The 15752-nt window shown below is 48.9% G+C and overlaps 1 protein-coding gene across 5 annotated transcripts in view; it reads left to right on the top strand.

The window, feature by feature from the left end:
* The first annotated feature begins 6446 nt into the window (after positions 1-6446).
* The window catches only part of Zbtb46 (zinc finger and BTB domain containing 46), a 76904-nt gene continuing 67598 nt past the window's right edge, over positions 6447-15752 (top strand). For 2 of the 5 annotated variants that reach the window (XM_021193314.2, XM_029536290.1), the window contains exon 1: positions 6497-6617. The gene's annotated coding sequence lies outside the window, so the exon portion shown is untranslated. Of the gene's footprint in view, positions 6618-8018; positions 8354-15752 lie in introns of those variants that run through there. The other 3 variants (XM_029536289.1, XM_029536291.1, XM_029536288.1) reach the window with 3 other exon arrangements.

Raw genomic sequence — 15752 nt, 5'->3', positions numbered from 1 at the left:
ACCAGCATGCCTAGAGATGTCACAGCTCACGTATGTGTAGGCTGAGACAACTTCTCAGGCTTCCTTTGTTTCCTGTGAGCTTCAGTTTTAAGACTCGCTGGCCTGGTGTTGAGCAGATAGTACTGCACATAGGATCTATGGGGTGGACTTTGTAATCACTAAGGTAAGAAGTTTTAGGAAAGAATCTCGAGGACATGAGGTGCCCTCTTGTTGTATCACCTTAGAGGTACCTGACATCCACAGGATTACTCCTAGTATGGGGTGGTACCTACCAAGAATCTCCACAAAACTCTTATCTTTCCCCTTCCTGGTTCCCTTTTTTTATGGTTTCATTTTAAAATTATGTGTATCTGTGTTTGGGTTTATACATGCGAGTGCAAGTACTTATAGAAGCTAGCAGTGGGTGTCCCTGGGGAGTGGGACTGGAGTTATAGTTGTGAACCACCCATCCTAGGTGCTGGGAACTAAATTTGGGTCCTCTGCAGGAGCAGTACATGCATCTAACTGCTGAGCCATCTCCCCAGGCTCCTTCTGGTTCTTCTGGGGGTACTCCAGAAAGTTTTTCCTGGTGGGAGGAAGGGACTACATCTCAAAAAGCAGGTCAGGGCCTCATTCCACAGGTCTCTGTGGGCCACAGTCACTGTTCATTTTCTGTTCCAGGCCCTAGTTCAGAAGGAAGTGCCAGGTGAATCTAGGAAAGTAACTCATTACATGGGGAGATGCTGGACACATAGTAGGCACTCAGAGAGTACGCTGCCCTTCCCTTCCTTCTAGGACAAGTCTGACACACAGTTTATCTTCCCCTAGCATGTCTCAGGCAGGTAGGCCTGGGAACTCCCAGATGGGATACCTAGTAGAACCAGGTGTCCCTTTTCATCTGTGGTGCTATCTGCAGAGCTATCGCCAGCCTGTGCAATGTGAGCTCTGAAGGTTGCAGCCTCTGGGGAGCAGTGGCTTTAAAGCCCCTGTTGCCTGTTCAGAGCTACTAAGATGGAATTACAGCCCTAGACTGCATTGCTGAGGGCAACAATGTATCCCTCCCCAAAGCCTGGTGAAGACCCCGGGTACCTCTGCATGCCCTGGGACAGCCAAGTCTGTATGTAACCTGTCAAGTTCAGGGAAAGACTGACTACTAGGGCTTCTGAGTGTGGTTGGTTAAGGCAAATATCCCTTTATAGAAGTGAAAAGCCACAGACTACTGGGCAAAGGTAGAGAAGGTGCTTGGGAAGACAGAAGGGAAAAGAAGACCATAGCAGGGGCCTAGAGAAATGGCAACTTGTGTGGAAAATCTACCTTAAGAGACAGTACAATACAGTACAAGTGTGCCCAGCTGAGATGGAGGAACAGAGTTTTGCTTAGACTGTGGAAGACTGGTGGGCACCTGAGGGTAGGGTGGGAGCAGATGAGGTCCCAACTTCTGCCAGAACTGGTGGTTGGGAAAAGCTGCTTAAGAAACTTTCAGAGGGGCTGGCGAGATGGCTCAACCGGTAAGAGCACTGACCACTCTTCCAAAGGTCCTGAGTTCAAATCCCAGCAACCACATGGTGGCTCACAACCACCCACAATGAGTTCTGACGCCCTCTTCTGGTGTGTTTGAAGACAGCTGCAGTGTACTTACACATAATAAATAAATAAATATTAAAAAAAAAAAAAAAGAAACTTTCAGAGGAAGGGACTATGACAGGGTCCAGCTCCACATCACAGTCTAGTGAACCTTCACCCAAAGTACCTACTTGTTTCTGAGTATGCACTGTGGCTGCTTCCTGCCCTGTGCTAGGTCTAGCCCAAAGGCCTGGCTGATCTACCCTCTGCTTCTGCTCTGTTCTTTCCCTGTTTCTTCTCTTTGGTCTGCTGAGGCCTGATCCCCAGCCTATTCTCTTGGTCTTGAACTCAGTACCTCTCCTTCCCCCAGCCCACGCTTATCCAGGCACACAGCAGGTGTGGCTTCACTCCTTCCAGTATGGTTGGAGACACAAGGAACTCTGGAATGCTAAGCTCTGGCCCTGTAGCTGGTAGGTGGGAGGCAAGGCTTAGAGAGCAAGGGGCTGCCAGTTGGCTATAGCACTTTGGAAGAACGGTTGGGGGTGAAGGAGCACTTGGAATAGAGAAGGGGCGACAGTTGGCAATAGCAGCTGGAGTGGCAGTTGGGGCTTGGCAGGGGCACAAGCCTGGAGGACAGTTGGGGTGGGGCAGCCAGGGTTGGCTTGTAGCCCCTGGCCCTGAAGCAGCTCTGGAGGACAGTCTTGCAGAGGCCTGGACAGGAGGGCAGGTCCAGATGGCTCTAGACCTGGCCAAGAGATGCCCAGGAAGCCCCTCCTATGGCCATGGATCGGTCTTTGCTGCAGACTCAGGCAGGCTTCAGCTCCGCTGTGGGATCAGAATGATGTGTGGTGGGAGGTTCCCTGAGCAGCCCCGATACCCTCAGTCTACAGCAGTAGCCTTTCTTCCCTTCTGCTCTTGGCCTCTCTAGATAGGGACTTCCAGCAGAGTCCTGGAGAGGGCTGGGACAGGTTCTGGGTGGTTTCTGGGAGAGGGTAGGACTCCCAGGGCTGTTGCCATGGGGACGACTGAGCAACACCACTGGCTGAAGGATAAACAGACAGCCTCTCTGACCAGTGACTGAGACAAAGACAGCCACAGAAAAGCCAGCTGGGGGTGGATGAGGAAATGCTGTCTTGGGAGAAGGTGCCTAGCAATGACAGGGTAGGTGGGTGCCCCCTCTATTAGATATGTAAAGATATTTGCTGTTCTGGAATTTTCTTTTCCAAAGCTCCTCCCAAGCTACTACTTACAAAGCAGACCCTGAGGCTAAATGCAAGTAACTCCCTGATTTCTCTATTGTTTCACAGTAATCAGCCTGAAGTTGGACCCCTTCCTTTTCCTTTACCCCTTGAAAGCCACGGGGTGTGTTGTTGGAGGGCAGGTTTCCATGAAAGCAAGTGGCATGGGGGTCCCGAAGGTTTGCGGAGGATAGTGGGCTTGGCCAGCCACATGGCATTCTTAGTGGCTATCATGGTGGTGTTCCAGGTACCTAGGATAGAAGGGAGCTATTCTGAGGGGCCTTCTAATCAGAAAGCACATTCATAGCCTGCCCAGCTTCTGCACCCTTTTTTCTGGCCCCCAGAATCTCTGGCCTGTTGCTAACTCCCTTAGGGTCTCCTGACATGCTCATACAGGTAGCTAGGGGTGACTTTTTTGTTGTTGTTACTATTTTTCAAAATAGGGTTTTACTGAATGACCATGGCTGGCCTGGATTTAGTTTTCTAGACCAGGTGCCCTTAAATTCAGAGAGATCCACCTGCTTCTGCTTCCTGAGTACCGGTATTAAAAATATATGCCACCACACCTGGCTTGACTTTCTTTAGAAAAAATGTGTATGTGTGTGCATATGTACAGCTGGCTGCCCACTGAGGCTAGATGAGGTGTTAGGTCCTCTGGAGCTAGCAGTTGTGAGCTACCCATCGTGGATGTTGAGAGCCAAACTTAGGTCCTCTGTAAGAGCAGCAAGCGAACAATCTTTTTGTTGTTGTGTGCTTTTGGTTTTTTGAGACAAGGTTTCTTTGCATAGCCTTGGCTGTCCTGGAACTAGCTCTGTAGACCAGGCTGTCCTCGAACTCATGGAGATCCGCTTGCCTCTGTCTTCTGAGTGCTGGAATTAAAGGTGTGAACACTCTTATAAAAACCCTAAACTTCTCTCCAACCCCTGGGGGTGAGTATGGAATGACCCCAATGAATAGCATGGACCCATGTGGCTGCAGGGCCCTGACCTGCAGGATCTCTTCACATGTCTTGTCTACTACTCACTGTTGATAGCAAGGATCATGCCCATCTTCACGGCACCTCGACTGACCCCTGCAGTGAATAATGCCATGGTCAGAGTACAACTGAAGCCAATCTATCTGTCTATCCTTGAGAGCCATCTCTAGGGCAGGTCACTTGGTGTGAGGAACTGTGGGTTGTGAGTTCCTGAGCCATTCTGGTTACATAACCAACAAAGCAAACACATCAAGGTACCTGGGCCAGCTCAGCCATGAACCCTCAGGTCTGCAAGAGGTTGCAGCTACTGCTGTTTTGGTTTTTAAACAATTGTGGGGCTTATTAGTGTGAAGAACAGTGATAGTATAGAGATAAGGAGTCTTTGTCTCATCTCCAGGGGATTGTTCTTGAATCTTTTTTTTTTTTTTTTTTTTTTTGGTTTTTTCAAGACAGGGTTTCTCTGTATAGCCCTGGATGTCCTGGAACTCACTTTGTAGACCAGGTTGGCCTCGAACTCAGAAATCTGCCTGCCTCTGCCTCCCGAGTGCTGGGATCAAAGGTGTGCGCCACCACGCCCGGCCTCTTGAATCTTTCTACAAGCTATATTGTCTTTATGTCTAGGCCTTGTGACCTGCTGTTGGCTTTTGAAACAGAGAAGACAGGGAAGGAACTTGGTCCTATCACTGGTACTGATGCTGGGGTGGAGGTGCAAGTGTGTGTGTGTGTGTGTGTGTGTGTGTGTGTGTGTGTGTTAGAGAAAGGGATATCTGCTCTGTCCTGGCTCATTTCTGAGCTCACCATGACTTCCTATGAATAGCCCTTCTGGCATATGGAGTGGGCCTGTTAGTGTTAGACACGGGGTTTATATGGGCTCCCTGAGAAATGACTGAACCTCATTGTGTTCACAGGCTCTTCTACTGCTCCCAAATTCTGCATGGGAAACAGACTCAGCATATCATTCACACGGTCCTCCTTGAAGGATGCTTTGGGTGCCTAGTTACCTTGGGAGAAACTGGGGCTCTGAGGGTCAGTGACCTCAGAGGTCTCCCCATGCCTCCCTTCCTTCATGGGCTGCATCAGAGACCAAATTGACGAAGGGAAATGGTGGGAAATACTATCTACAGACAGTGCCCTTTGTCCCCTCAAAGGGAGGTTTACACAGCCCGACCCTCCTGGAGGTCAAGAGCAGTATGTCAGCAGAACTATGCCAGCCATACTTCTCCAAGGATAGAACACAGAGGTGGGCAGAAGTAAGTTGTGTGTGTGGGGGGGTTCACTTCAGATAAGATGTGCCAGAAGGGTCCTCCAGCAGAAAGTCTGAGGCTACGGGCACCTTGGCCACTAGTGTCAGCCTAGATGGGTGGTGAGGAGTGGCCAGGGCATGAGCCCATGAACAGTGAGGGAGTATCCCAGGTTTCATCTTCGGCTGGCAGACGTCTGCTTGCCCTTGCTCACTCAAGGAGAATCCCCTCTGGCCAGCCCTCCCACTGCTGCCTGTGAATGCCTCCTCACACAACATGAGAAATCCTCCACCAGGGCGGGAGCCTCCCACCTCCCGAGGAATTCCGCTGTGCCTGCCCCTCCTTGAGGCAGGCCGAGGACAGCCCAGGGCGCCTCACGATTGGTTGGCCAACCCCGGTTCAACTCCTCTACGCCCCTGGCCATCTACAGGCTCACCCCCCTTCCCGCTGTTGCGCCTGAGATGTACCGTGGTGGCCTTTAACCCCTACGCAGATCAACCGGGAATGCCCGCTCCGGGTTCTGCTCCTCAGCGGATCGAAGACACTGGAGGCAAGAAGGACCTGCGGGCCTCACTGCACCACTGGGGGCGGGGTGAAGAGACCTATCCGTGGCTATACCGAAATCAAGATGCCATCACTGGCTAGGAGCTGCGGGTCAAGACAGGGTGGCGAGCACCACTTGTCTGAGCCCCACACCCTCACCGGCAGTTGGATGACAAGACCGACGTGCGGCAGCCAATGCTCCTAGTTGGTCAAATATGAGTCCGGCTTGCAGACATCGCCACGTGGCCCGCTTCCCAACGCTCGCCTCTCTGCGAGAGCGCCCAGGTCCCCGGATGGCGGGGGTGAAGACTGACCAGCCCCTTCTGGGCACCGCGCCCCTAGAGCGCGTTTTCTCCGCTCAGCGCGCCTGGAAGTCGCTAAGTTTGGGAGACGCGCTTTCCGCGACGGCTCCGCGGGGCTCGAGCACAGTCGTGACCCAGTCCCGTGCGTCCCCAGGGACAGTGCACAGACATCGCGGGGTGCGCCTACCCGACCCTGCTGCGGTGAACTTGCCCAGCCCACCTCTCCCATCAGGTGGTCTCTGGTTGTGAGACTCTCGTGGGGCGCGAGCGTCGACCCACGGACCCCATTCCTTGCCACTCGCAAGCCCATGGGAGGGGGTTTCCCACAATGCCCAGCGAGCTCCAGCCCGCACTTCCGCTGTCCAGCCCCGCGGGAGGGGGGCGGTGGGCCGCCGGTGCTCCGGCGGCCACTCGGCCCCGGCCAGCCCGCTGCGCCCAGCCGGCGGAGCGGGGGGCGGGGCCGGCAGGCGGGGGCGGGGGCGGGACTGGGGCGGTGGCCGAGGCCAGGGCGCAGTGCGGACCAATCAGCAGCGGCCGGGCGCGCGCCGGGGGCGGGGTCAGGGTCCGCGGGCGGGGCGCGTGGGGGCCGCGGGGCTGGAGCAGCGCGGGGGCGCGCGCCGGCCTGACGGACGGACGAACGGACCGGCGGGCGGACCAAGCCACCCGGGCGAGCGCGCAGCTCGGACCCTCCCGGACCCAGCTCTCGCCAGTGGCCGCGCGATCACCGGTCCGCGGCCACGGCGCCAGCCCGCGCCCGCGCCCCATGGGGTCACAGGTAAGCTGCGCCGGCTCATTGTCCGCGCGGCCAGGCTGGCGCACCACGCCGGGGCTGGGGCTGAAGCCCTGGCGGGAGCCGGAACCGAGTCCGGGGCGGGAGCCGGGCAGCTGCAGCCCTGGTTACTGTGCCCAGGGCGCGCCCCCGCCCTGCCACTGGCCCCCCGTCCCGCCTCGCGGGGGCGCCCTCCTGGGGGCGATGGCGCCCGGGGACAACGCGGCCGGAGACCCAGGCCCTCGGGGCCACGGCCCGAGTGGCGTGGGCGGGGCGGCACGGCAGGTCCCTGCGGGGTTGAGCGTAGAGGCGGCCGCGGCGCGGGGCTTCCCGGCCCCTTGGCACCTTCGGCAGCCACTGCGGCCGCCGGGGTCCCTCTTCGTCACCTCCGAAGGGGATTTTTCCAGCTGGTAATTTCTGCTGCGTCAACGCCTGGCCCCGGGAGGCAGCCCGGGGGCGTCCCTGAGCCCCCCGCCCTCTCCGCCCTGTGCGTCCCCCGCCCGCTCAGCGGAGCCGCACCCGGACCCGCCCGCGCCGAGTTTGCCAAGAGTCAGAACTGCAGGAGGTGGGCCCTGCGGGGCCTTGGGGGTCATTGTCTCCCCAGAAGCTAGATGCCGGTTGTTTTAGATTTCCATTTTAATAATGGGCCGAACTGGGGTTCAGGGCCCTCCCAGTGCGATGGAATGGGCAGCGCAGATAAGACGCGGCGCTCGGAGCGCACGGGGCGCGCAAGGGAACCGGGTCCGCTTCAAGTCGCGTCTTTGTTTCCCAGTAAATAGACCTGTCAGTTTCACAGGTTAGGGAAAGTCAGTGTCAGACAACTCAATCCCGAGGGTAAAACTGGAATTTTTTGCACCATGGAGAGGGTTCTAGCTAGTTGGGGGATTTCTTGGTATAGCTAGCGATTTCACTATTAGTAGGCGGAACCAGCTATACACAATAGGACTGGATCTGGGAGCCCCGGAGCAAGCTAAAATGGGGCGAAAAACAGATAATTTCTAACCCAAAGAAATATAAACGGAAGAAAGTTTGAAATTCTTAGCGAATTTCCTCCGGCTCTCTTTGCTACAATCTCAGCGTGCATTTAGTGAAGGTCACTGTGCAGTTAGTGAAGATTGTTATCAGAATGTAAAGAAATGCTAATTAGAAAATGTTTAGTGAACCGCCTAGGCACTGACACCTGTGAATGGTGCACTCCCGCGTGTGCATTGCCTCCCTTGCGGAACGCTGGATTGGATTCCTCCTCCAGGCTAACTAACTTCCCGTTTGGGTGCAGATTCGCGAATTCCGCTATTGCTGGTCCTAGTCTTGCCAGTGCAAGGCAGTGTTTCTACTCAGCAAGAGAATAGTTTGTTCATCAAAAGGAAATTTATAGGTTTTCCACGTGAATAATGAAGTAAAGTTTATTGTATTGTGATTCCTCCATTTTGGTATAGTTTATGATATTAGGTACTTTGAACTGAAAAGTTTAGGATACATCTCCGTATTATTGCAGAAAAGCTGGTGACACTTAGGTTGAAATTATTGCAAATAGAAGTTTAGCATTTTCTTTAGAAACCCTGTAATCTTTTTTTTTTTTTTTTTCCTCCTGAAGGGAAACCGTGTTGGCTGTTACTGCCAGTTTCCTCTTTCGAATAGTAGAAAGAACTCACTTTGAGAGCCTAGAAATCCAAAATCCAGACTTGCCTCAAGCCTGCCCGAGGACAACATTTAATTAAGATTCTCATGACTCTACCTTGAATGTAAGCCTTTTACTTTCGTTAGATAATTTCTATTCATGAGGCTGGTGTTGGTGACACACGCCTTTAATACCAGCACTTGGGAGGCAGAAGCAGAGGGATCTCTGAGTTCAAGTTCAGTTTGGTATACGGAGTGAGTTCCAGGACAGCCAGAGCTACAAAGGGAAACTCTGTCTTGGAAATCAAAACCCCTGTTGCTTTATGTAAGTGCACAGTTATTCTGAGCCCAGACCCAACCTCATCTCTTTCTGACTGGTCTCTGTTACCAGGGCCACCACAGGCAACAGAGTATGCCAGGGTCAGGCTAGTCCTTGTTCCTGTGACTTGTGATGCTCCTTGGTCCCACAGAGGAACCAGGGCATAAATGTCAAGACATGCTTGAAAGATGCATAGAAAATGCCTGAAGAATAGGAGGTCTGTTACTGCTGAGGGTGTCTTATTTACAAACACTGCTGATTTGAATTATGTTTTAACAGTGAACTTTGCGACTTTGTGTGGAGGTTTTCAAATTAAGGAAAATTGGGCCACTCTGTCCCTGTGGTCTGGTTTCTGGGGCGCTCATCAGCTGCTGTGCTGTACTCCTTGAGGTCTTAGACCAGCCTCTGAGATCTGAAGAGACTCATTTAGTGTACAGGGTAGAAAAACACTTGAGCTAATTTCTCACAGAAGTCACTTTCTGTGCTTAGGCATTCTCTTAGCTGTTAGCAAGAAGAAAGTTCTAGAAACAATTGTCTCCCCTTTAATCTGAACACCAGAGTCCTTGCACCTGCCTCAGGCAGCCTGTTTCAGGAGCTTCGTGCTCTTTTGTTTTCTCATTTTGAAAAAAAAAAAAAATAAGGCTTTTATTCTGCTTTGAAAACATACTCTAATTTAAATTCTCTGGCGTGAGATTGGATTGTTAAGAATTTGAAGCTGGATGGTGGTGGCATGCACCTTTAATTTCTGCATCTAGGAGGTAGTGACAGGTGAATCTCTGAGTTCAAGGCCAGCATGGTCTAGAGTATTATAAGTTCCAGGACCGGCAAGGCTACACAGAGACCCTGTCTTTACCCCCTCCCCCACCACTCACAAAAAAGGGAATTTCCCTTCGAACCTATTACATCTGTGGGTGGGTAGATTGTTCTTTTTCAAGACAGGAGTTCTCTATGTAGCCCTGGTTAACCTGGAACTCAAATCTGTCGACCAGGTTGGCCTCAACAGAGATCTGCCTGTCTCTGCCTCTCCAGTGCTGGGATTAAAAACATGTGCCACCACCACCTGGTGAAACTTTTGTTCCTAGAGTCTGCTGAGTGGCCTGACCCCTAAAAATAAACAGATAAAGGAAGTGTTCTATTACGACCAAAAGACAAGTCTTTGGAACACTGCCAACTCTTTCCACTCATAATCCTCTGTCTTGTTGCTGCTGTCTCTGGCCCGGCCAATTCTGGTCTTGAACATGTTCTAAGAGCTGGGCTCTGAGAACATGCATTTGGTAGAGGATCAGATCTTTTCTTTTCTCCCCTTCTCTTATTTTATTTTATTTTATTTTATTTTTTGGCTAGAATCTTATTCTTTAGCCCAGGCTGACTTCAGTCTTTGTATGTAGCTTAGGTTGGCCTCAGATTTGAGGCAATCCTCTCAGTTTTTTAAGTGCTAGAATTACAGCTGTCTGCCACCACACCAAGTCTTCTTTTTATCTTGTTATGTTTTATTTTGAAACAAGGTTACATGTAGTCCAGGCTGGCCTCAATCTTATGAGGTAGTTAAGGATGTCCTTAAACTCCTGATTCTTTTTGCCTCCTACATAATGAGCATTCTAGATCACAGGAGTCCACCATCAAGCTTGGCTTTTCTGCCATAATTGCTTAGCCACCTTTTTATTTCCCTCAGGTTTGTGCTCTGGTTTACTAGTGGAGTGTGCCTGATGGTATTGCTTGTAGGTAGAGAAGAGAAAGAACACTTTCTGACAAGTTCTATGAAAGACTGAAAAGAAAGCAAAAAGAAGTCAAATTTGACCTAAGTATGACTTATGTAAGATTTTATGCAGACTAATTTAATTTCAGGGTTTCATTAGTGCCATTTAGTTTTGATTTATATTTTTAATTACTAAGGATTTATTTTTATTTATTTTTTTAAGACAAACTTTCTCTGTGTATATAACACTGGGATTAGAGACGTGTGCCACCTCCTTCCAGCCTCTAAGTATTTTAAAACATAATTTGGATTTTAAAAAATCTTAAACTGGTTATTAATAGCAAGTTGGGAAACAGCAGTATGTTTTCAGTATCACACGTAGCTCTCTGTGTTTTGACAGATATGTTTTCTTAATTGTGTTAGCAGACACTCTAGCTTTCCTTTTTTCATTCTCCCCCCACCCCCACTCCCTCCAGCTTTTGAGACATGGTCTTGCTATATAGCCCATGCTGGTCTGAAACTCAAGTTCCTCTTGTCTCTTAAGTGCTGGAATCAGAGATTTAGACATCATCATGCCTGTCCCCAGGGTTTTTTATTACTGTTTTTTTTTTTTTTTTTTGTCATTCAGAACCTTAGGTCATTCATGTAGTAGAAGGTTGTAGGGGGTGGCCACACAGATAGCTGATGTGACATTATGTGTGGAAAAGAAGCATCTCAGAGAATGTAGGCAAGATTTGGAGTTCCTACAGATAATCTGAGGAAAGGGCCTTCAATATTACACTCAGAGAACAGGTACCCAGTAAACTGCTTTGTCAGTATTGGATTGCTGGTGAGAATTGGCAGATCTGGGAAAGAAAGGTGGCCTTGCTGGGCCTGAGCAGTGATTAAGGGCATATTGCAGCTTGTCTAGGCACACAGCCCCTTGTGGGCCTATATGGGAAGATCCCTCTTTGCTTTTCGAAAGCAGTGACATAGTTCTGCAGCTGTCTTACTGCAGCGTGTGCGAGTGTCCAAGGTGTTTCCTTCTACATTTCCTGCCAGTAGTTCTTTAACTTCTGGCTGTCATTTCACTTGCTCACGAAGTAGGGAAGATCTATATATTCACATGAATGATGGGTTTTAGAATTGTTTTGTTGTTGTTGTTTGTTTGTTTTTGAGACATGGCTTTTTATTGTTTTGTTTTGTCTTTTTGAGCCATGGCTTCTTTGTATCTTGGACTGTGTTCAGAGGGTTTAAAACTTGTTGCTGGGCAGTGGTGGAGCATGCCTTTAAGCCCAGCACTTGGGAGGCAGAGGCAGGCGGATTTCTGAGTTCGAGGCTAGTCTGGTCTACAGAGTGAGTTCCAGGACAGCCAGGGCTATACAGAGAAACCCTGTCTGGAAAAAACAAAAACAAAACAAAACAAAACAAAAAAACCAAAACAACCCCAAAACTTGTAAGTGTGGGGTTTAGTTTAGTTTTGGTTTTTTTGTGGTGGTGGTACTGCTGGGGATTTGGCTCAGTACCTTCCACTTAGTTTACCACTGAGCTGTAACCCCTAGTCCAACATATCTAAGAGCTGTCTCTATGAAAAGTGGATACACTTGCCTGCCATGACCCACTTGCTGTAAACAGGTAACTTGTCTTAGTGTGGGTCACCTAGAGAACTGGCAGTTTAACCCACAGTCTTTGATTTCCAAGATACAAAAGCAATGTTCTCTGAACCTCTATACACAGGGATAGGCACGGGGCCTAAGGTGCACATGTATTAGTAAAGAGGAAGATGTTGTATTAAGTGCAAGAGAACATTTTCTTCAGAATTATTAGAGAAATCAATGAACCAATGAAGGAAACAAACATGAATCACAAACAAAAACTCTACCCTATGCAAGACCCTGTTCTTTTTAAAGTTTTACATTTATCTACTTGTGTGTGTGTGTGTATATGTGTGTGTGTGTGTATGTGTGTGTGTGTGTATATGTGTGTGTGTGTGTGTGTGTGTGTGTGTGTGTGTGTGTGTGTGTGTGTGTGAGAGAGAGAGAGAGAGAGAGAGAGAGAGAGAGAGAGAGAGAGAGAGACTGTCACCTGCCTACCATGTGAGTGGAGGTGGCCAGAAGAGGGCACCAGATCCCCTAGAGCTGGAGTTAGAAGTGGTTGTTCTCAGGGTGCTGGGAACCAAACTCAGGCCTTCTGGAAGAACAGCAAGTGCTCTTAACCACTAAGTCATCTTCCAGACCCAGATATTTCCCACTCTTAGTGTCCACTTGCACATATTTACTCTGTACAATCTAATCTAGGCCTAGAATGTTTTCACTCTGTGAGACATACTGCTGAGTAAGTTCACCCTTGTTCTTTCTGATTTCTGGCTGATTGATTCAAACCTATTCTGTCAATTAAATATGACTTCTCTTGGTTTCTCCTGAAGTTCTCTGCTTGGCCTTATACTAACTTTGGCAATACGTTCTAATTTTATGATCCCTTTTCATTTTCTGGCTTATTGTGTCTAATTTTATGGCCCCTTCTCTTTTTCTGGCTTATTCTGTCTTCATCTGTGTCTAGCTTGTTCTCTCTGCAACCTGACTGTACAACTGCCCTAGTAAAACTGCCTTCTCTGCCACTACCACCTCCTCCTCCTCTTCCTTCTCCTCCTCTTCTTCCTCCCCCTCTTCCTCCTCCTCCTCCTCTTCCTCTTCCTCCTCCCCCTCTTCCTCCTCCTTCTCTTTCTCTTCCTCCTCCTCCTTCTCCTTCTCCTTCTCTCTTTCCCTCTCCCTGCAATGCTCCTTTAAGTAGTTTCCTTTTTCTCTCCTTGTAAGAGTGGGGCATATCCTATTCTGTCAAATATTTGATTCATCACTTCTTTGTCTGCCATTGAATTACACATCACTTTCAAACATGGGTGCTTCCTTCTACAAACTAACTTCATCTCCATTGTATGTGATTAAAGGTGTGTACTAAGGCCTGTCTGTATTCCAGCCTGAGGGATTAAAAGTGTGTGCTAAGGGATGAGCCACACCACAATTAGAAACAGGTTTTTTTTTCCCCCAGTAAATAACATAATTTCTGGTTTCACAATGTGATAAAATATCCTGCAATGGCTCTACATGTGTGCTATAGTGCTCACTCACACACTGAATAAATACATGAAAGTAGAGTTAAGGACTGGGAGGTAGCTCAGTGGAGCACTTGCCTACTATTTGTGAGGCCTTGGGCTTCATCCCCAGCACCCTAGGGAGTGGGAACTGAGGCCATTCTGGTTGTAAGAACAACATGAACAGTGACAAGTCCAGAAAACAGAACTGTTCACATGTACAGTGCAGATGGACAGAGTGGGGACCTGAGTCTCTTAGGAACGAAGATGAGGGGTAAGATTGCTTATGACAAAACAGAGGCTCAAGGCATGCTGCACAAAACTCTGGTGTGTACAGTTTGAGTGGGGTTATGATTCATGAGTGTCCTCCAGTCCCTGAGATTTCAGGGTAGTCATCCCAGGAGGTTCAGGTCTGTGTATACAGGACTATGTCTCCACCATATCCCCATTGAGAATGAGCTGTAACGAGAAAGTGGTCCAGTCTTGTTTTGGTGCTCAGAATAGGTCTGTTCCATGTTCTCACTCTATCCCATTTAAAGCACCGAGAAGCCTGTGAGTGGCAGTATGCTTTTATTTAGGAAGTTCAAAGCCAGTTTGGAAATTTCTGAAAGAAGCAATTACTCATCTTCATTTAAAGATGAGGAGGAACTGGGAACAATTTGCTGTAACTGGCGTTCTCCATCTCCCCACTTTAAGCAGAATCTGTGATCTTCTAAATCCTTACAGTATCTTATGTATCAAGGGTCAACGTCAAGGTGACTTTATCTGTATGGCTGTTATCTTTCTAGAAATCTAAGGCACCTGACTAAGACTACCCAGAGTGGTCTTGAGGAAGTCTTACATCACCCAAGCTTCTGCAGCATTCAAAATCTCCTTTCAAATACAACTCTGTCATTTATAGTACTCATTCCTCAGCCAGTATTCCCCTGTGTCTACAGAAAAAGGTGTGGTAACAGAGGGCAAGTGCCTAGAGTTCCAAGGCACCAAAGATCAGAAAGATGCTGGGGCAGAGGAAAAGGGATTAAAAAATGCAGAAAGGAAAAAAAGTATTCTGAGGAACATACATGATCATGGGTCAAGTGTTCTAGATGAATGGTGCCTTTTCCCTTCTTCATGTATTGATGCCCTTAGAGGGCTTCATTTTTTGTAGCTGTGCATATAGCATGTAGGTACTATGAATATGGTGTATTTTCACTGCGTGTATTATATGAGTGCCATGCGTGCAGTGTGTTGGTGCTCTCAGTTCAGGGTGTGGGCATTGTGTGTGCAATGTGTGAGTTCTGTGTGCTTGTGTGGATGGTGTTCATGCTTTTGAGTACTATGTGTATAATGTATGAGTACTATGAGTTCAGAATATGGGTACTGTGCACACACAGTGTATGGCAGCTATGTGTGCAGTAGGGTAATTACTTTGTGTGCCCTGTATTGGTGCTTTGTGTGGCTGTGTGGGTACTGTGTGTGTATATATGTGTATAGTGTATAGATACTGTACACATAGTGTGTATACTATGAGTATAGTGTGTGGGTGCCATTCTGTTTTTCTTCATTGACTGGTACCTATTTGTGAAAACTTGTTTCACCAGCATGGGAAAACCAGCTTGGGAGCATGAAGAAGGTGCCAGTCCTGATGCATGGCTGGTCTTGGTCTTGTGGTCCATCAGAGAACCCAAGTCTTGTAAACCTAGTTGTCCACAATCTCCTCATTGGGCATCAGAAATCCCTATATCACTCAGACTTGTTTTTCATATTTGCACATGTCAGCTCTGGGATGTTTCCAAGGCTTTCAGCAAATCCCCACTTGGGATCTATGTCCCACAGGAAAAGGTTGCACCCTGCAAGTGTTTTGGGATTTACTTTAGGGCATTGGCCTGCAGATGGGAGGTACACAGCAGTCAGCAGTCAGTGCCCTGCCATCCTAGCTACCTCTGCCTATCAGAACCACTATGGCAGCCATCAGTACAAGGACATCAACTTCCTGGCTGTTCTCCTGTGTGCCAGTTCCAGTTCAGCTTTCTTCATCTATTCCTCCAGTGTTAACAGCTCTGAGAGTTTCCTGTTCATTAGAGCTGACAGGTGGTTTTCTCACAGTAAATTTGTAGAAGAGAAAGTTCTCAGCTGCTCCCGTGCTCACTGAGTGAGATTATCCTGGGCAGCATGATTTGGGCAAGCCACCCATGGCCTGATGTTCTGAGAACTTGGAGTAATATCCTGAAGATACTGTTTCCGGGGATTATTAACCCTGAATTCACTTGTAGTGATTCTGAAGTGAAACTAAAGAGAGTTAAGATTCTTAAAACCACACAGGTGCTTTTTTATTTTTATTTTTATTTTTTTATTTTTTGGTTTTTTTCGAGACAGGGTTTCTCTGTATAGCCTTGGCTGTCCTGGAACTCACTTTGTAGACCAGGCTGGCCTCGAACTCAGAAATCTGCCTGCCTCTGC

This window comes from Mus pahari, chromosome 3 (genome assembly GCF_900095145.1).
Source record: "Mus pahari chromosome 3, PAHARI_EIJ_v1.1, whole genome shotgun sequence".
In the NCBI taxonomy this organism is placed as follows: Eukaryota; Metazoa; Chordata; class Mammalia; order Rodentia; family Muridae; genus Mus; species Mus pahari.
This window is presented reverse-complemented; position numbering and strand designations above follow the sequence as displayed.